Source organism: Bos javanicus, chromosome 22 (genome assembly GCF_032452875.1).
Source record: "Bos javanicus breed banteng chromosome 22, ARS-OSU_banteng_1.0, whole genome shotgun sequence".
In the NCBI taxonomy this organism is placed as follows: Eukaryota; Metazoa; Chordata; class Mammalia; order Artiodactyla; family Bovidae; genus Bos; species Bos javanicus.
Genome location: NC_083889.1, coordinates 17,188,645 through 17,211,286, shown reverse-complemented (window position 1 = coordinate 17,211,286; position 22,642 = coordinate 17,188,645). Strand labels below are relative to the sequence as shown.

The 22,642-nt window shown below is 36.8% G+C and overlaps 1 protein-coding gene across 12 annotated transcripts in view; it reads left to right on the top strand.

The window, feature by feature from the left end:
• The window catches only part of SETD5 (SET domain containing 5), a 79,263-nt gene that overhangs the window by 1,276 nt on the left and 55,345 nt on the right, over positions 1-22,642 (top strand). The gene's annotated exons all lie outside the window — the stretch shown is intronic.

Sequence of the window (22,642 nt, the reverse complement as noted above, 5' to 3'; positions counted from 1 at the left end):
AGCCAGCTCTGCTGGTCTGGGTCAGGGGTGCGTGTATGACCTGCATTTTCTGCTTTCTCATGTTACTTGTGCAATGTGTTCACCACTAACTCATTTCTTGCCCAGACCTCTGGGTTGCATTGGGCTTTGTCTATACTTGGTTTATTTTTCCAGTTTTCCCCGTTCTCATAGTACTAAAAGAATCCCCAGGTTCTCTGCAAATTTCCTTTATCCCTTGATGAAACGAGTTGCATTTAAATGACATATTTATGACCAAGGTCATATTAACATTTTTGTTGGGCAGATGTTACATATTACATAGCAATACTGTGACTAGGGTGGATCCAGCTGAGTTGAGTGTTAAGAGCTTTTCAATAGAATGTGTACCCCCTATTTGGGAAATTTTCTTGATTAGTTTTATATCAGTGTTTGTAGGTCACTCTGAGAGGAAAATTATAAGTGGTAATTTGAGGTGTGTGGAATCTGAGCTAGTAAACCTCACCTTTTCAGAGGTTTCTGGGCCTGTTGGAGGACAGGAAATTTTTTTATTAGATTTCTGCCGGTTTTTTCAGGAGGATCATTAGTTTTCTTCTATAGCCAAAAATTCTGGCTCGTTATGGGATTAGAATCTTTTAAGGTTTACTCAGGATGTCACTATGTAGAAAAATGATTATGTCCTTTGGTAGGACACAACACAAGCTTCTTTCTTTAACTGCAAATTTAAATTTGAGTGTAAAGAGAATGTTTAGCAAATTGGCCTTTTAAAGACTAAAGGTTAATCTTCACTCCTAAATTGGTGCCTTATTGAGTGTATATTTGGAATTTGGTAAATGTTGATTTTTCTAATAAAAAGCCACAGTTAAAACTAAAAGGGTGACCTTAGGATTGTTTCTTTCTAAAGGCATAATTCCAGCCCTTCTGGCATGGAGCACTGGTCCAAAAAAAAAAGAATGTGTAAGGAGTGGGGGTGGGGTAAGAAGAAGGTTGTTCCTTTGGGTTGGATCACAGGGGTGAGTATACAAGGCAGCAGCAGCTGCTGGCTCTGGAGCTCTGGTTGCTACGTGAGAAGCTTGAGTAGTGCTGGCTGCTGTCTCCAGGGAAGGACAGCAGTGCAGCGTCCATTAATGCTGTTGGCTGCAGGGAGCTGCACTTAGGCAATGGCTGCTTCAGGGCTAAGACGGAAACCTTGCTTTCCTGGGAATTTTCACTGCTGTGCTGGTTTGCATTTTATTGGTGGGGAGATGAGAATTAGCAATTCATAACCTTCTACCCATTTATGGATATCAGCATTTGGAAACTGGATCGTAGTTAAAGACTTTTATGTTTGGTTTTTGTGGCAGATTTTTGATTTTAATCTTGGGATTTTGCTTGGATAGGACCAGAAGTTCCATTTGAGTCCTAATTTTTCAATCCTTTTAAAACCAAGGTAATAAGAATTTAAGGATCTTCCTGAGAACCAGAATGGGGAAAATAACAGTTGATTTTTCTGCAGCTGGCATGTTTTCCTCCATCTTTTTAATCATTAAATCAATTTTAATACTTTATTTGTACGGCTTCTTCCTTCCAGTTGTTAGACCATACTTACCTTATTGAACAGATGCTTTTGCTAAACATTTTACTATATTTAGGGTCTTAAACTCTAGAAACAACTGTCCTTTGCAGAATAATTTCTATATATAAATATCAAGTATTTTCTTATTTTCTGTTAGTAAGTAATAGATTTCTCCAAATTAGATTATTTCTTTAGAATTTGACCTGTGATATTGATTAATTATGTGTTGCGTATAGTTGTCTAACATCACAAGGATGTATATGTTTGACAGTGATCCATCTGAAATATGACAGACCAGAAGGAATACTCAGAAATTGAATAAACCTAGTATACAGGATACTTGAGATGATAGCCTCTAGGCCCTTTATGTAGTCTGTCTTCTTCCACGGTTTCCACAGTTTAGGAAGATCTCTGATCAAGCAGAACAGTTTGTTGAGTATGGAAGTACTTGAAGGAGAATCACCAGCCCCATATACCATCAGTTACATCCAATATTTAACAGATGCCCGTTATTGTCTCCCCCTAAGACTCATGCATCCTACATATATATATTTTTTTACTTCAGAATTTTAGTATGTTCAGTTTTGTGTAAATGAACCCAGTCATCTGTAATGTGTAGTATGACTCTGGCGTTTGTGGCGGGAACCAGAAAGAATGGAAATGAGTTTTGTCATTCACAAATGTTGCTTGCATTGTCTTTCAGTGTTGCAGGGGGACTAATGAAACAGAACCTTTAATGGATAACGTTTTAGGTGGTTCTAATTCTTATTACTATCACATATAAAAGATGCCATATCAGATAAGTATGGTGTCACTCATACTGGCTGTTTAACATAGATACAAATGTCTTTAAGTTGTCTTTCATATAATATGAAAGCTACCTTATAAAATAATTGCTTTTAACTTGTATTTCCTGTTCGGAATCCCTTTGAGATCTAATATAAGATCATTTCCTTAAGAGCATAGAGGGCCTTTTCATAGAATTTCTTTAACCAGCATGTTTGAAATTTTTACTGTCTTCTGATAGTGTTTTGTGTCCAGAAATGTACATACTTTTTGGACTTATTTTGGCCTTTCTGGAGGAGGATGGCCACTTCATTTTTTCCCTTTGGACAGGAAAATAATATTGTTCAAAATGCAGATGTGCAGACAACCACTTTTACTTTATCCTCTTCATATTCAAGTAATTTATGAAATATTGGGCAAAAGCTAAGGACAGTCAGTGATTGTTGGATACATCTTACCAGTGAAAAAGTGGATCGTGAATAAAATAAAGTTTTCTTATTTTTTGTTATTTAGGACAAACGAAACTTCAACTCTGCAAAATTGTGAAATAATATATATTTAGTAATACAACTGATGGTTATTTGTAAAAAGAAAAAAAATTCTTTCAGTCACTCCTCAAAGTATAATGTACCTATGATAAATAACGATTGACACCATTCCTTGCTGCCAAAAATTCCAAAGTATGTGGTGAAATGGCATTTTTAACCTTTCTGTTGATGCAGTGACTTCTCTTGTGGTGAAGATTCAGGGTAGTTCATGAGAGGTTAACAGAATATCATTTCTTTAATTTCTCAGTACATACATTGTTTAATCAGTTAGTCTTATGAAAAATGTTGTGTTGTATATTCATTCTGAATTGAGTAGATACCCCATAGCTTGGTTGGGGGGGCAGTGTGTTGGAAAGCATTGCTTTAGAGAATTCTTATTCTGACAGTATATGAAACTCCTAACACTTATGAAGAGAAGTATAAGAGATAAAAGGAACAATGAAGCAGAATCTCTGTCTACTTTATATCCGCTCTCACCAAGCAAGGAATTTGTAATCCCATCCTGCCTCACTCAGTTTTTCCATCATATTGATTTACATCTCAGGGAGAGATGTAAGGGTCACTTTAAGTATCTTTGACATAAAGACAGGGATAAGGAATTTCCTGCTTATTGGAATAATGTCTTAGTTTTTTAAAACACTACGATTATTGGATGTCTTTATCTGATATATGTGTCTTGATAGGATCTTACCGATATCTGTGCTCTTCTGTCTTCTCTTGAAGTATGAACATTCTCAAGAGTTTTGATGGCAGATTGAAGTAGTAATCATTTCCTTAGCCGTGTTAGTCATGTATATACACCTAGAGCTGAGGCTACTCCTTGGCCTGTGTTACGAATCACAGAAAAAGCAGTAGATGTAGGACTTTACTCAGAATGTCTCTGTCTGGGGAGTCAAGTTTCTGATGTGCTACCTAGTTGAGGGAAAATGCAGAATTCCTCGCTGTGCTGTTTGAAAAATAGATGGAAGGATGGGAGGAGCCAGAGACGTCTGCAGCAGGACTTGGTCTGAGTAGAAAAGGAAGATTTTTGTTTCAAATTGCCAGCTGCTTATGGCAAACTGACTCGCTTATTATGCCTCTAGTTGGCCTGTCAATATGGCCAAACAGCTAGATAAGTGCAGGGCAGGACAAAGGGCTCTTTGCACAGCAGGGAGGCAGTGCTGGTGGGGGAGGGGTAGGAGGTGGGAAAGGCAGGAGGAGGAGGTTCTTTTCCCTGGGAGATGATTCAGTTTGGCTTACAGTTAAAGAAAACATTTATAGTTCCTACTCAAGCGTTGAATTTGTGCCAACCATATAATGGTAACCCCAAATTTAGTATATCCCTGAATGTCTGGTAGGAACCCATCCCTTCCTCCAAGGAAAAATGAAATCTTAAAGCTTTGTATCCCCCTAAATTCAAATCACCTCCCCAGTAGACCAGTTCTAGAGCATCTGACTGTTGAATTCTCATTTAAAAATAGGAAAGAATATTGTATCTGAATAAAACCTTTATATTTCAGTATGTATATTGTCCATATTTGATTATTGGGTTAGACCAGAATAGTAGAATGATTTGTTTCCCTTTGTAAAATAGTTACATATTGTTAGCTGCAATTTTATATCAGTGTTATGAAGAGCAGGCTTCAGCATTCAAGTGTTGGGTTGCCATCATGTAAAATGTTAACTAAAGAAAGGCTGCTTATTATTTCAGTCTCTTCGCTACTTCCTGGACAACCTGATATTCCCTGGAGATTACCCAACCTCCCTTTTAGGTTAGGCACAACCTTATTTGATACGTAAGTGCTCAGCTCCCAGCTGCAAGTGGGGTGGTTGCATCTAGCTTATTAGAATTAATAATCACAGAGTTGGAAGAGATCTGACATTATTCCTTTATACGAAATCATAATGAAATAATTCAAAGTTTGTGTAAGTTTGCATTAAAATGTTAAAAGGATCAATGTCCTGAACAGTATTTATAGTTACTTTTAAAATGTTGAACAGTGCATGTGTGCCTATTCTTTTTGTTTGGTTGGGTTTTTTGTGCCAGTTGTTGTTAAAAAACCAAAATATTGAAGAATTGCATTTACAGACAAGTTAGACAGCAATTATTTTGATTGCAAAAGGATTCCTACATTAAAAAAAATATATGCTGAAATTCTTTTAAATAAATGCTTAATATATTTTCCGAGAATTTGATTTTTAGACATAATTGATTTGAACTCAGTTTTCTAAGAGTACTTCTGTTGCTTGAATTGAGATACAACCTGCATTGCAATGTTACTAAACCAGACTTAGAGTTTTCCCTTATATCCAGACTGCAGGCGATAACAGAGGAAACTGGAGTGTTAACTTGTTTTTTCTTATGGATTTAGAGCTTGTGGCTGTTAGCAAAGAAGAGGTGTTTTAACTCAACAGAATAATTAAAAATATCTTTAATGCACATTTTAATAGTAAGCAAGCCTGACCATGTTTTGTGTCTTCTCCCTTAGTAAAAGAAATATAAATGTGTTACCCACTTACCATATTTTTATGCACAGTGGTCTTGGCAGTAATGATATATTTTGACCTGAAAAAGGAAATTTGAGTGACTAATTATTCCCATTAGACTATTTTTCATGAAATAGTATCAACATTAACATGAGATTTAGTGGGCTGCATTTTATATTATTATAGAAATTTAGGGTAGTCGTTTCTTCTCTTTAAAGTTCATTCACATGGATTATTTCCATAGGTTTGTGTGACTAAAATAGAAGCCACCTAGTTCAAACCCTGGCCTCCATTTCAGACAGTTTCCTCTACATGTCCTGAGACTAACATTGCCAGCACTAGGATAAGCGTCTTTTGTGCATATACATGTGCATGTACACGCACACAGGAATGTGCACTCCACTTTCCAGGTAACTAGAAATCTCGTCATCCTGGCTTCTAGTACTCCTATTACCTGAATCTTGCCAGAGTCCCTAAAAAGTTCCTGGCAAAAGTGGGGAAGGGGCATGATTTGATCCCACAGGTTTTGATAACTATTTGGCTCCCCAAACAGTTCATCTCATTTGCAATAAGACATAGCCAGCAGTAGGCCAGAATGGAGGTAAAACGCAGCACCGTACCTCTTGTCTGTGCAGCTGCTCCACCTTACTTCCTGCTATTATCCCACAACGCCTCTCCCTAGCAAAAAAATAAAATAGGACAAAGGGGAAAAATTGGGTTGGCAGATATGATTTTTATTATGATTAGATTGTGGGCTTGTTTTTTATGTACTTAAATACAAAGCTTATTTGTCCTATTCTCAAACAATTCTCAAAAGTCCATAGCAAAAGAGATTTTATAACTGAAGTATCTTCTATTCTCTTTCTTGATAAACCATTTCAATTGTTAGCCTTCCGGGGAAAAAAAGATGTTTTTAAGCATACTTGTGTTTTATTGGTTGGTAACACAGTCACTATTAGCACCAAATGCCACCATATTAGCTTGAAGAAAGAAAAGAATTTCTTCTGTAGATAATGTTTGCAGTTTGAATTGGGAGTTACTAATTTGTATAACTCAGATTTATGATAACAGTAAGGTTAAAAAAATTAAACCTTGATGAATCTACCCCTTTGCCTTAGTGGAAGTGGAATTGTTTGAATATAGATTTTTTTTCATCCTTCAGAGCTCTTTCTTCAAGCTGCTAATTTATGTTCTTTAAGCCTTGTTTTTTCCGTACCATCCCCCCATAAGAAATTTTATTGTTTTCTGATGGTGAGATTTTCTCATCCCCAGTCCTGAAATGTGAAGACTCAAGTAAAACCTAGTAATCTAATAAGGCATGTGCACTGCTGAATATAGTAAGAGGATTATTTCATAATTCTTAGAAATTATGATCTAGTTATAATGTTCCAGTATAGTGTTAGCATATTTAATAATGTTGGCTTGTTAATTTTGGTGTATGTCCATATGGATCTCCTTGTTTTATATTCGCACCCATTGTTTGTCATTTTGTTTAAGGTGGTTTTCTTTTTTTTTGTCCCCCCGTCTTTGTGGGTTTTTTTATTTCTGTCCTGTTAGGATCTTTGGCCTGTGTTGAAAAATTCTGTTTTCCTTCCACCAGCCTCTCTGTGTTCCTCAACACATACAATTTGTTTTCTGTCACAGCTCTGTGAAGGAGGATGATCTGCAGTTAATAATCAACTGTTCAGGCATTCTTGATATCAAAGGAAAGTTTTTTTTATGAGGAATAACCTGGAAGGACCTGTTGGCAATTACTCTGCCTTTATGTTACATTTTCCTTCATTGATGTAGGCTGTTGAGAATTGACTTATTTTATAAGAGAAACCAGATAGGAATGGAAGAGCCACAGTTACATATGGTTATTTTGAAAATAAATATTTAATATGATAACATTGGGATAGAATCTAAAAGGCACTTTTAAAAAAAAAAACCTACATTTTCTAAAAACAAAGGTGTTTAATCACCTAAAGTAAAATAAAGAGAAAGACTTTTGAGGCACTGTGATTGATTGCATACTGAACATTTAGATTGCATGCTGTAGCATTAGATTGTTGGATGACATAAACTTTTATTTTCAGCAGACAGATTTATTTATGGCAATTGAAATTTTAATGTTATAACTTAATAAAGAATAAAAGGTTGAAATCATGTCAGTGCACATTTTAGGATGGGGCTAAATTATAGGGCTCCGTGGTAAAGAATTTGCCTTTCAAGCAGAAGATACAGGTTCAATCCCTGGAGAAAGAAATGGCATCCCACTCCAGTATTGCCTGGGAAACCCCATGGACAGAGGAGCTTGGCAGGCTAAGCATGGCATGGGGTCGCAAAGAGTCAGACTACTTAGCAACTAAACAACAACAACAAATTGTACCAAATTGTTTCATATTTTCATATTTAAACTACTTTTATTGGAAAAACTTAACCAAATATTTAAAAAACTGATTAAATGGGATAAAGTATTTAGAGCTTAACAGGTACTCATTTCTTGGTGGCACATATTATATAAGCAATATTAAAACCAGATACTTGCTAAAGATTCTTTTTTAAAAAATTATGCCAACATCCTGTATGAAACTCTGCAGTTACTATAGCCATACCGCTTTAGATTAAGTAGGTGATAATGCCAGTGCTCTTTGGAGCCTGTGCTGGATGAAGTGTTTTTGCTTTTTCTTCCTTACTTTACCCTTAGGCCATTAAGATTTGAAGTGTTGCTACGCATAAGGTATCCATTCATAAATTGAGTAGGAGCCTGATAAGGTCTTGTGTGGAGGTTCATGGGAAGACATGTATTTTTAGAAAAGCAAGGCTCTGGGTAAGTGTAGTTTTCCTCTCATAGTTTATCATGCACAGTTGGTATGAAAAGGAATAGCTGGACGTTTGTAGAATATACTAAGCCCCAAGAGGAGAAGTAAACATATCTAACTTTATGATACAACTGTGCTAGGCAAGAAGGATGAAACAATTTTTTTGTATAGAATACCTTAGCTTTTCTGAACTCTATAATACTAGAAATATGGTTCTTTGGAAAATAGTTAACCCAGAGGATTGAGTTGAATATACTGTGAAAAATGATTTTTTTAATTTAATCTTTTATGGATAGAGTGACCTTATGTCTTGGTTTCCCTGGGACACTCCTGATTTATGTCTCCCAAGTAATTAGTAATGGCACCCTTTTCACTCTCAAAAATGCCCTGGTTTGGGCCATAAATTATATCCTCACCCTAATTATAGAGGATCGTGGGAACTTTCTGTCACTCTGTAGCAATGCAGTTTTTTTGGAGCTCTTCTGATTGTCTTCTTTGCTAGGATTTTTCTGTTTGCTTCTCTGAAATCTCATATTAGGGTCTTCCCTGATAGCTCAGTTGGTAAAGAATCCACCTGCAATGCAGGAGATCCCAGTTTGATTGCTAGGTTGGGAAGATCCGCTGGAGAAGGGATAGGCTACCCACTCCAGTATTCTTGGGCTTCCCTTATGTGTCAGCTGGTAAAGAATCTGCCTGCGATGCCGGAGACCTGGGTTTGATGCCTGGGTTGGGAAGATCCCTTGGAGAAGGGAAAGGCTACCCACTCCAGTATTCTGGCCTGGAGAATTCCATGGACTATGTAGTCCATGGGATCGCAAAGAGTTGGACAGGACTGAGCAACTTTCATTTTCTCTGAACCCCCATTTTCATATGGACAGTTTTAGAATGGAGAAGGAAATGGCAGCCCACTCCAGGATTCTTGCCTGGAGAATCCCATGGACAGAGGAGCCTGGCAGGCTCCATGGGGTCACAAGAGTCAGACATGACTTCGCAATTAAAGAGAGTTTTACAATGCCCTTTTTCTTTTTAGTGGTAGTGAGGAAGGGAATAGATACAGAGTTAATTTTTTGTTATGAAAAATTTCAAATACAACAAAACAGAGGGGAAATAGAAAAAATGGACTCCCTTTGAATTTTAATGAAACCATTCCGTTTGATCAAGATAAGGTCAGTACACTGCACTTGGTTGATAAGTTTGTCTTTCTAATTTATAGGTTCTCTTTTCCTCATATTATACACTTAATGAAATTTATCATTGTGTTGAGTTCTTACTGTTGGATTTTGGAAATTGTGTCTCCATGTTCTACTATTAGATGACCCCCTGTGTAAATTAGAGATTAGATCCATTGCAAGTATACCTCATAATAAAGTACTAGGTACTTCCCTTAAGAGTTACATAATGTCTTCTTGTCTGTGTGATGTTAGGCAGCTGTTCAAGGCCCCAGAGAGTTTCTGTTTGCATAGTTTCTATTAAGATTTACCATACTAGAAATTAAAACAGTATTTTTTAATGTTATTAACTAATTTTAGAATAGCAGTAACAAATCCTGCTGATGTATGTAACATGATTATGAAAAATAACTTTCCAGTTTTTTTAATGGTATTAACATTTAACAAATCTCTTTGGTGATAGAAGACAACTGTTTCTTATAGTTACTTCTGCATTTAATTTGTTGTGATAAATTGTTTTGGTTGACGACTGAAGAAAATCTGGCCTCCCACAGATACATAGTTGAAAAGAAAAAGCCTTTACTTGCTCCTTGAAAGAATCTAAGAACTTCAGAAGTTCTCAAACCACACTTCAAGAAGAACCGGCTTAGATTCTATCACTGCTTATTTTCTGTAATACTCACCCTCGTTAATTATGTGGGTCCCCTAAGATAACAATTTGAATAGGAAAGGCAAAATCAGTGCTTACTTTTTTTCCCCCTTACTTACTAGTTTTCAAGATAATGGGTTGGTAACTTAGCAACCTCTAGAGTTAAGCCAAGAAGAGTCATTATTATTGTGTACTTAGGGTTTTTATACCTGTTTGATATGTTTCAGTCTCTTTCAGTCATTAATGTTGACATTTAAAAATTGTCCCACATTTGGCTGTTAGCTCCAAAGCCTTTTTACTCCTTATCAGTCGTTTCCTGACTTGCATTGATTGATCTGTTGCTTTCTAGTGTGACAAGATGTTCCCGGATCATTTTGTGTATTTCCTGCTCCAAACCTGGACTTAACTCATTTCTTCAAAACTGATTTCTTTTAGTGGGAAATGGTATTTAGAGACCACAGTTTGGGTGTTAGAAGTGTTTCGTGCTCTTGGGTTGGACCTTCTTTCTAGACCACTTCCATGGATAGAACTAAAAAATGGCTTCATCCTTTCCTCTTTTTTTCCTTTTTCGAAATACCAGTTGTTGATACTATGTGGCAGCCTGGATGAGAAGGGATTTGGGGGGAGAATGCATATGTCTGGCTGAGTCCTTTCACTGTTTATCTGAAACTGTTGCAACATTGTCAACTGACTTTACCCCAATACAAAATAAAAAGTTTATAAAAAATAAAATATCAGTTGTTGATATTTGATAATTTTTATTTTGAATTTAGTGCTCCATGATATTTTTATAAATGTAGTCTTTCCCCATGCCCCAAATCTCAGTTTCCACTAACACGCAATGTAATTATCATGCTTTGCCCCACATACACACACAGCAGTTTTAGAATGGCAGGCAATGTGATTACTGGAAAGTGAGTTTGTTTTTGCCCTTAGGATATATCTTTCCAGAGATATACAGTCCAGTCAAATTACAGTGGTTTAAAATCAGTTGGGATAGATCTTTGTGTGGTTATGTCACCAACTTGATAAACAGGTTAATTTGTTGTATTTCACTTTCAGACTTTGCAGGGATTACTTTCTGTTTTATAATTATATAAAATATGGTTTCTAAGTGGAATTTAAAAATCTGAATATACTCAGATCTAGCTTCTAGATTTTTCCCATTGTCTTCTTTTCCCATTCCTATTATGTAAGACTTAACAGATAAATTATGAATGATATTTAAAGTGAGATTTTGTCATGGTACTTCTATTATAACACAAGAAGATTTAAGTTAGTTTATTTACTAAAATTATCTGCTTCTAGATTTTTCAGTAAATGGGAACTTTTAGGCCATAGAAGAGGAATATAGACTTTTTTCTTCTGTTGTCCAGAATTTCTTGACTTAATATAGGCAGTTCAAGATAAAAGACTTCCTTTCTCTGGGAAGAAAGGAAAACTTTCTTTCCCCATTTGGGGCATGGAAAAAGGTTATATTTCTAAAAATATCATATTTGGTAAAAGTTATCAAATACCAACAACTGATATTTTTTTTTTTTTGTAAACTTGTTATTTTGTATTGGGGTAAACATTCTCTCTCTTGAAATGCTAAATCATTTTCCATTTGTCTTTGATGATTTCAGATACTTGAAACCTGACTAGCACTTGGGCCGTTGGTACCACTTGTAATACAGAGATCATCAATACCATTTTTTGAGTAATTCACCCTTAGACCTGAAATTTAAATATTATCTTAGAAAGTATGACATCTGATTTTTAACTTTGTCATTTAAAAGTAAAATTACTTGATTTTATATGTTTTAAGTTAAAAATAAAATTGTTGAAAATCTGAAACCTGCCAAATATTAAAAGTTTTATCCTTTCTAATTATAACACATAAAAGAAGTTACCACATCATTTCAGCAGTCTATTTTACATTCTAGTGTATTTATTTTTGTTGCTAAAATACGTTAAATCAAGATATGCCAAATGGTGACATGATAGTAGTTAAAGGTGTGAGTGTTCTGTGGAGAAGGCAATGGCACCCCACTCCAGTACTCTTGCCTGGAAAATCCTTTGGACGGAGGAGCCTGGTAGGCTGCAGTCCACGGGGTCGCGAAGAGTCAGACATGACTGAGTGACTTCACTTTCACTTTTCACTTTCATGCATTGGAGAAGGAAATGGCAACCCACTCCAGTGTTCTTGCCTGGAGAATCCTAGGGATGGAGAAGCCTGGTGGGCTGCTGTCCGTGGGGTCACACAGAGTCGGACACAACTGAAGCAACTTAGCAGCAGTGGTTCTGCAGTTGGGTAGACCTTGGTTTGGGTTCTAGTTTGTGGGTTTTCTTGCTCTGGCCTTGGACAAGGTTCTCAACTTGGTGAGTTTAATTTTTTGGCTACATAGGAATAGTGCATTTCTCATAAATTAGTTGTGGGCATTACATGAGCTGGTGCATATAAATTGAGGTAGGACACAATGGCTTTTAGAAAAGGAATATCCTATCCATGTTAGCTTTTATTTTGGAAGTTATTATTGTTAGGAATATTTGATCAGTTCTCTAAACTCTCATCTACATCTTAGGATGAGTAATGTAAATATAGCACCTAATTTTCAGGACTCCACTGGTTATATGAAAAGAACAAACTGTTAAAGGAATAATTGATGTCTAGGTAAAATTTGAGGCTTCTGACTACAAATATACCAGTGCTTGCTATATGAATATAATTACATTAAAAATGTTAATAGAGAAGGGACGTTTAAGGAAACAAAGCTTCTTTTCAGGATCCAAGATCCGTTTCAGACGTTAGAAGTTGTTTTATATAAACAACTTATATAGTGACTAAAGTTAAAGGGATTTTTTTTAACTCTGGAGTTTTAAGGTATATCATGAGGCCTTTTTAAGTGCCTTCAGATAAAGCTATATAACAGGTTACTCATCTGGTCAGATGTTTGGGAGATTTTTGTTCTTAAGCTTTATTGAGGTATAATTGACAGGTAAAATTGTGATAAATGTATAGCATACAACTTGATGATTTGATATATGCATAAATTGTGAATGGATTCCAGCAACTAACACTTTTCATTCATCACGTTTACCTTTGTGTGTGTGAGAGAGCGCCTATAAATTCTAATCTCAGCAAGTTTCAGTTTTACAGTGTGTGTTATATTTTAGATCCTTAGACAGCTTTTTCATTGAAAGTTTGTACCCTTTTAGTGGCTTCCCACGGAGAAGGCGATGGCACCCCACTCCAGTACTCTTGCCTGGAAAACCCCATGGACGGAGGAGCCTGGTAGGCTGCAGTCCATGGGGTGATGAAGAGTCGGATACGACTGAGCGACTTCACTTTCACTTTTCACTTTCATGCATTGGAGAAGGAAATGGCAACCCACTCCAGTGTTCTTGCCTGGAGAATCCCAGGGACAAGGGAGCCTGGCGGGCTGCCGTCTATGGGGTCACGCAGAGTTGGACACGACTGAAGCGACTTAGCAGCAGCAGCAGTGGCTTCCCGTTTCTCTTACACTCCTGCCAGCCACCATTCTACACTCTGTTTCTGTGAGTTTTTGTTTCTTTTTCCATAATTCCACGTATAAGCAATGATTTCTCCGTCTTCACTTAGCGTAACGCACTCCAGGTTCCGATGTTGTCAAAAATGACAAGATGCCCTTTTTTATGAATAATGTTCCATTGTAGGTAGGTAAGTAGATAGATACCATGTTTTTTTAATACATTAATCGTTCAGCAGACACTTAGGTTGTTTCCATAACTCGGCTATTGTAAATAATGCCGCAGTGAACGTGAGAGTACAGATAGCTCTTCAGGATAGTGATTTTGTTTCCTTTAGACATAATCCCCAGAAGTGGGATTGCTAAATAAAATGGTAGTTCTACTTTTAATTTCTTGACAGACCACCACATGGTTTTCTGTAGTGGTTGCACCAGTTTACATTCCCACCAACAGTGCGTGGGGGTGCCTTTTTTTTCCACATGTTCATCAGCTTTTGTTATCTCTTGTCTTTTTGATAACAGTCATATCAACATATGTGAAATGATGCCTTACTGAGGTTTTGGTTTGCATTTCCCTGATGATTGGTGATATTGAGGACCTTTTCAAGGATCTGTTGGTCATTTTTCTGATGACAGAGGATGAGATGATTGGATTCCATCACAGACTTGATGGACATGAGTTTGAGCAAGCTCCAGGAGTTGGATGGACAGGGAATCCTGGCATGCTGCAGTCCATGGGGTCACAAAGAGTAGGACACGACTGAGCAACTGAACTGAACTTAGGAAAGTACCTATTCAGGTCCCTTGCTTTTTTAATTTTTTTTTTTACTTGGCCGTGCTGGGTCTTCGTTGTGGCACTCGGGATCCTCAATCTTGTGGCATGCAAGATCCTTGTTGCAGCAAGTGGGATCCAGTTCCCTGACCTGAATTGAACTCAGGACCCCTGCAGTGGAAGTGTGGAGTCTTAGCCACTGGACCACCAAGGAAGCCCCTGCCTATTTTTTAACTGGAATTTTTGTTGTTGTTCTCTTTTGGCTGTTGAGCTGTATGTGTTCCTCAGATGTTTTTTATGTTAACTCCTTACCAGCTGTGTGGTTTGCAAATATTTTCTCCCATTCCATAATACCTTCTTGTTGCGTTGTTGGTTTCTTTTGCTCTGGAGAAGCTTGTAGTTTGTTTTAGTCTCACTTGTTTATTTTTGCTTCTGTTGTCTTGGCCTTTGGTGTCAAATTTTTAAAAATTTCAGGCAGTAAAGAAGATACTGGTACACACATACAATGGAATGTTACTCATCCATAAAAAGGAACAAAATAATGCCATTTACAGCAGCATGGATGGACCTGGAGATTGTCATACAGAGTGAAGTAAGTCAGAAAGAGATGTGTCATATAATACCACTTATATGTGGAACCTAGAAAAATGGTACAAATGAACTGATTTGCAAAGCAGAAATAGTCACATGTAGAAAAACAAACTTACAGTTACCAAGGGGGAAAGGTGGATGAATGGGTGGAATGAATTAGGAGATTGGAATTAATGTGTATGTACTGTGCTATGCCTAGTCGCTCAGTCATGTCCAACTCTTTGTGATGCTGTGGACTGTGGCCCGCCAGGCTCCTCTGTCTGTAGGATTCTCCAGGCAAAAATACTGGAGTGGGTTGCCATCCTCCTCCAGGAGATCTACCCAACCCAGGGAGCAAACCCAGGTCTCATGCATTGCAGGTGGATTCTTTACCATCTGAGCCACCAGAGAAGCCAAGTATGCACTGCTGTATATAAAACAGATAATTAATGAGAACCTACTCTGTAGCAAAGAGAACTCTACTCATTGTTCTGTGGTGACCTAAATGGGAAGAAAATCTAAAGAAGAGTGGATGTATGTATAACTGATTTACTTTGTGGTACAGAAGAAACCACCACAGCATTGTAAAGCAACTATACTCCAATAAGAATTAATTTAAAAAACTTACTGGCAAGATCAGTGTCAAGGAACTTATCCCCTTGTTTCTTCCAGGAGTTATATGGTTTCAGGGTCTCACGTTCATGTCTTTAATACATTTTAAGTAGATTTTTCTGTGTGATATAAGATAGGGGTCTAGTTTCATTCTTTTGCCTGTGGATATTCTGTCTTCCAGACACCATTTATGGTGAAGAGAGATTATCATTTCCTCATTGTGTATTTTTTTAATGAATGAAATTTTAATTACTCACATTTTTATTTTATATTTTAGTTATATGCAAATCAAAAAGCCACTTTTAGTTTCTTTTACAGCTACCATAATTTACAGAAAATATAACACCAAAATGCCATTGTATAAATTTACATTTAAAGTTAAATTCAGACTTAAGCACATTTGTATAGTTAAACTTTTTAAGAAAAATTATTCCATCAGAATCATCAGCTTTAGAAGAACTGATTTATATTTTGAAATGATTTACTAGAAATTTATTCCTTGTATCCCTTTTCTCTTTGGTAACCATAAGTTTGTTTGTTATGTCTATGAGTCTTTTTTTGTTTGTAAATAAGTTTATTTGTGCTATTTTTTTAATTCCACATGTAAGTAATACCATACAATTTTGTCTTTGTCTAACTTAGTATGATAATCTCTAGCTCCATCCGTTTTGCTGCAAATGGCAGTATTTCATTCTTTTTCATAGCTGGGTGATATTCCACTATACATACTGTATCTTTATCCATTTACCTGTTTACGGACATTTAAGTTGCTTATGTGCTGTCATTGCCTATAAAATATTCTTAACAGTCCTAGTAACAGAGATGCTTCTCAAAATTAAAGAATATCCAAAAAAGTCCTGATTCATAGCTTTTGCTGAATTTCTCCCCATTATAAATTCCTGATATCTTTGCTGAAAATTAGTTTGCCATATATGTATGCATTAATTTCTGGTCTCTCTAGTCTGTTCCACTGATATATATGTCTTTTTATGACAACACTGTACTGTAATTTTGTAATATAGTTTGAAATCAGGAAATACGATGCTTCAGATTTCTTTTTCTTTCTTAAGATTGCTTTGGCTGTTCAGTAAAAAATGCCTTTGGAATTTTGATAGGGATCGCATCAAATCTGTTGACTTTAAAGAGTATGTACACACTTTTAGCAATGTTTCAGTTGATGAGCATGAGCTATCCTTTCGTTTGTGTCTTCAGTTTCTTTCATCACTGTTTTATGGTTTTCGTTGTACAGATCTTTGATGTGGTTGATTTCATTCCTAATTTTATCCTTTTTGATGTTGTAAATGGGATAGTTTCTTAATTTCTCTTTCCTGTAGTTCATTGTTAGTGTATAAAACAATTGCTGTTTTAAATGTTGATTTTGTATCGTATGACTTTGCTGAATTTGTTTATTCTAAACACTTTAGGTGGAATATCTAGGGTTTTCTAGATATAACACCATCATCTGCAAAGAGATGGTTTTACTTCTTTTCTGATTTGGATGGCTTTTCTTTTTTCTTGCCCTGGGTGACACAGATACAGGAATTGGGAGTTCTAGAAAGGGACAAAATAATGGCTAAAATTATCTCCCCCCTCCCCCCCAGAAGGCCTGGGGGATAAATCAGGAGATTAGGATTACTATATTACACACTACTATATATAAAATAGTTAACTAACAAGGACCTACTGTATAGCAAGGTAACTCGACTTGGTGTTCTGCAATCCTGTATGGGAAAAGAATCTTAAAAAGAGTGGCTATATGTACATGAATAACTGATTAACTTTGCTGTACACCTGAAATTAACGCAACATTGTAAATGAACTCTGTTCCAGTTAAAATTTTAGAAAACAATGATCTTTGCTCCAAAGCAGAACAGGAACTATAATCCACACACTTTTTTTAAAAAGACTCTACCTTTTAGCTGTGCATGCTGAAATATTTGTGAACAAAATGATGTTACTGGTGTTTCCTTTAGAATGAAGGAGAGGGGAAAGATGAAACAAGATTGACTGTGAGTTGGTAATTGTTGAAATGATATACATAAGTGAAGTCCCTTGTAAAATATTACTTTTTATTACTTGTCTGAAACTTTTCACAATAAAAAAGTTTAAAGGTTAAAGTAAACGTAACAACTTGGTTGTTTTGAGTCTTGTTAAAGCAGGTTAGTAACATATTCAAATGTTTCAGTTTCTCCCCATTGGTGCTACTTGGCTTTTGAGCCCAGTTCCTCTTGTGACAATTACATGATGTTTCCAATCAATGGAAAAACAGAGTGACTACACAGATATATAATGACTTTATACTAAAAACAAACTTTAATATTTTTTAAGTCTTTAAAGAATTCAGGAAACTCTTCCTGACAGGAATTGTACAGGACTGAGGAAGCAAATGGGTAAATTAATAGTATATTCAGTATACAGAAGATTTCATTTTATGAGATGGGTGAATTTCTGAAAGGGTATATTACAAATATCACATCAATGCCAAACAGTAAAGATTTCTCTAAGAAAATTAATAGAATATTTGGCTAAGAGTGCAAATTATTCTGTGACTGTTAGCAAGTCTAGTAGTAGTAGACTTGGTGAGTTTGTTAGTAGACTTGGTGAGTTACAAAACTCAAACTGTAGATTTCTCTCTTCCACTAAATACTATTGCCTTGAAAGCAGGAAAGTGGCTCCTATTTGCCTTCCTTTTGATCTCTATTTGCTTCTTTAATATTGTAACCCTGCATACCAATGTGCTAAGTATTGGCTAGTTCGAGTTTTTCTGTAGGATGTAGTAGAAAAACCCGATCTACCTTTTTGACCCAATTTCTTGCTAAGTTCTATTAATGTTATTTTACTTCATTCTCAAAGTAGTGTTCTAGGGTGGTCTCAATGAACAAACAGTGGTTGCACAACTAGTAATAAGGTGAGTCAACTCTGTATGGTTCCAGGATTTTTTTCATTATACTGCATTACTTAGATTATTTAAGAAAGGCTCCACCAGTATAATGGCACCCCACTCCAGTACTCTTGCCTGGAAAATCCCATGGACAGAGGAGCCTGGTGGGCTGCAGTCCACAGGGTCGCTGAGGGTCGGACATGACTGAAGGACTTCACTTTCACTTTTCACTTTCACATGTTGGAGAAGGAAATGGCAACCCACTCCAGCGTTCTTGCCTGGAGAATCCCAGGGACGGGGAGCCTGGTGGGCTGCCATCTCTGGGGTCGCACAGAGTCGGACACGACTGAAGCGACTTAGCAGCAGCAGCAGCGGCCACCAGTATAATCTGCCCTTTGCTCTCCTCCTGACTTTCCGCGTTGCCATCCGTCTGTAATTTTCCCCTTTTTCCTCTAGGATTGTTTGCCTAAAATTGGATCCGTCTGCAGGATCTAGATAGAGGAAATGGATGAGGTTTTATTGGACTTTGTCCCCTACTAGACAAATTGTAAATTCTGACCTCCTTGATATTTACCAGGATATTTACCATTCAGTCAGTTACAGGCTTCCTTTATCCCAGACTGCCTGCAGTTCAGGAAAGGGTGTAGATCAGAGGCCTATGAATCCCTGAAATTTTTACCTTGAGTTTTGTCTCTGCATTTTTCTGAGGGAATGGTTCATAAGCTTGATAAGATTCTCACAGAAATCTGTGATTACTCCTCAAAAAGGTTATTAACTATAAACATCCTAGGATTTATTCCTAAGAGAAAAACTTGACTCGGTTGATTTCTTCAGCCTGAAAAAAGGCCCCCCTTTGACCTGTTGGGCCAAGCAGCAAACTGTCACAGAGCCTACCTGTGAACATATTCAGTACTTGTTTTCTTATAAAGAATCTGGAAGTTCTTGTATTTTTGAAAATTCAAATAATTTTGCTACTGGAGATCAAAACCTGCTTGTATCAGATTGGCATAGATGCACACTCAGTTGTGCTTGGTAAACCAGTTTTTTCCCAAAGAAAATAACCTTTTGCAAAGGGAGTAAAAAAAAAGGAAATCATTAATAATAAGGCTAGATTCTGTAGAGTAAGGAATGGTGTCAAACAGCTTCCAAACATCTTTAAAACTTATTTTGACTTGTAAATTAGGATTTGTTTTTCATTGTAATAGACTGATAGCCAAATAAACATTCATTGTAGGTCCCCCTCAAAACAGACAAATACTGTTTCCTTTTAACAGTTCAGTAACGGAAAGTTGGTAGAAATTTAATGAATATGTATGCTCAAATAATAGCCAAGAGGTATTCTGCTAGAAAAACAGTAATGAGATAGTTGTACCTCAGGTGGATTTTCAAATATTAATGCTAAGGCAAATGGAGATCCTGCCTTATGGGTTTGCTTCTTGCTTTCATATACATGTAGGGGAAGAGTTGGACTTTAAAACATGAAACACAAACTTGAGTCTTAGTGGATTCTTAGGAAACTAAATTCATTGATGAGCCATGGATTGTGTGATTTTTTTTCCTGCTTTAACCAGGGGCTTTCTGGTGGTTTGGCCTAAGAGGTCAAAGGACAGCACCTTCTCAGGCAGGGAGCTGCTTTGGGTTTCCTTTTTGTTTTTTTGGTCACACTTAGTAAATATCATCTGATATATTTATCAGAGTATAAATTGTTTAGCCCCAATTGGAAAAGATCAATTGGCAAATAAAATTTTTGCACTTTTTTTTGAGGCTAAAACTCTGAGATCAAGGTGTTGGCAGGAGTGTTTTCTCCTGAGGCCTCTCTCCTTGGCTTGCAGTTGGTCACTCTCTTGCCTCTTCTTGTGGTTATTCGTCAGTGTGTACACGTACCTGGTGTGTCTCAGTGTGTCCAAACTTTCTTTTATAGGACACCAGTCATATTGAATTAGGGCACATCCTAATGGCCTGATTTTTTAGGCTGTTTTTTAATTGAGACTAAATTGACATATTTCAGGTGTACAATATGATGCAGCCTAACATGCTGCAGTGCATGGGGTCACGAAGAATCAGACACGACTTGGCGACTGAACAACAAAAAAGCATAATGATTTCATAATGATTTGAATACAAAGTCTTGTTAACATATCTCACCTTAAATAGTTTAAAAAAATTTTCCTCTGATGAGAACTTTTAAGATCTCTTAGCAACTTTCAGACTTGCAGTACAGTATTAACTAGTCACCATATTATAGATTATACATACCCCCATGACTCATTTATTTTATAAATGCAAGTTTCTACTTTTGACGCCCCTATAGCCATTTCTTCCACTCCCACAATTTTTGCAGTTTTAAAAAACTGTGCCCAACAAGTTTGGGAACCACTACTCTATAAGTTATTAAGGGTGGTCTACAAGAGATTTATCCAAGTCTGGGGCATAGGATTTCTTCTTATTATTTGTCTTAGTTTTCATATTGGTTATCAAGCACTAGAAAAGGATATATACAATATTCAAAAACAGTAGTATTGAATATTTAGGAATATTTTACTTAGGAAAAAGTAAGTTTGTAAATAGAAGATGTTTTAACAAAAAGGAAAAGTGGAAGGTAAAACCTAAGATGCTTCATGTTCTCCTCAACTTGATTCAGTGTTGGAATTCTAGGCTTTGCTTACGGTCAGACTCTGATAGGACCGAAAAACCAGCAGAAGCGATTGAAAGAGATGGTAAAATACTTCGGAAATTTCAACAGGGCATATGGTTGTGATTATACTTTGCATAAGAATTTGGAGCAATTTACTAAACTCTTTGTATTCATTTAAAAGTACTGCTTTGACTGTGCCCTGGGGCTAATTTAAGTATTCCTTAATGAAGGGCCTTCCTGGTGGCTCAGTGGTAAAGAGTCTGCTTGCAATGTGGGAGACCCCAGTTCGATCCCCAGGTCCAGAAGATCCCCTGGAGAAGGAAATGGCAACCCACTCCACTATTCTTTCCTGGGAAATGCCATGGACAGAGGAGCCTGGCAGGCTGCAGACTATGGAACTGGAAGAGTCAGCCTTGACTTAAGGACTGAACCACCACCATCAGTCAGTAAAGAATATGCCTGCAATGCAGGAGACTTGGGAAGATCCTCTGGAGAAGGAAATGGCAGCCCACTCCAATATTCTCGCCTGGAGAATCCCATGGACAGAGGAGCCTGGTAGGCGACAGTCATGTGGTCACAAGAGTCTAAACCACCACCACTCATTAATGAATGAGAATTTTGGCCCCAGTATAGCTGAAGTGTTTATTGAAACTGGTTTATCAGGGTTTTAATTTTTATTTCTTTATATTTTGGCTGCACTGCACGGCTTGCAAGATCTTAGTTCCCCAGCCAGGAATTGAACCCAGGCTCTCAACAGTGAAGGCATGGGAGTCCTACCCATTGAACCACCAGGGAACTCCCTGTATCAAAGTTTTAAATTATTTTTCATATTGAGATTTCCAGAGAATAGCTTTACAGTCCATAAGTTAAATATTTTTGATGTTTTGCAGATATGTAAAGTTTCTGAGCCTCATAAAAAATTACTAGCTAGTTGGTCCCAGAGATGTTCATCTTCTTCTAGGGAAATAATGTACTTATTTTTCCAGAGCTTTCATTCTACACAGTAACCTACTGTATAAGTAAATATAGGCTAATTTTTGGCTTAGACACACACACAAAAAACCACTGGATACGTCACTGTTTATTTAACTTTACTGTTATCAATACAGTTTATGGCAGGTAGTTTGGTGATAGAATGTTTAATGGTATATATTTGCATTGACAGTGATTTGGGCCTCTTTTCCACTAACTGGATCATCAGGTATCTGCTTTGTGGTTCATGTAGGAATCAGCTATCTACATCCCACATGTTTCTCTTCTGTGACACTCACCATTGTTAGTACTGTGACCCTTACCATTATTCATTATTGGTGAGTTATTTTTTGACTGTAAAGTATGCCTTCATTGAGTCGGTGAGCTTTTTTAACCCTAGGTTTGTCATCATTCTAAGGTTCTCGTACTCTTAAGAAATTGCTCATTAAGAACAGCTGGCCAACACCTCAGATATGAGCCATTGCTACTGCGATGATAAAGAGAAGGATAATCAGTCCTCCTCTTTTTAATGCTGTGGTTTCACTTATTTTTGCTTATTGGTGCATAACATATACCTACAGAAATACTATGTCACAGACTGGCTTGTGTGTCTGCTTGTGCTTAACTCTGCTACAAGGAGAAACTTGCATTCCCAAGAACACAAGAAATCTTATTATCAACAAACTCAAATCAAAAAATAATTGCATACAGGGACTTAACTTCCCTGGGCTTCTGCTGTAGGGGACTTGGTCACGGAGG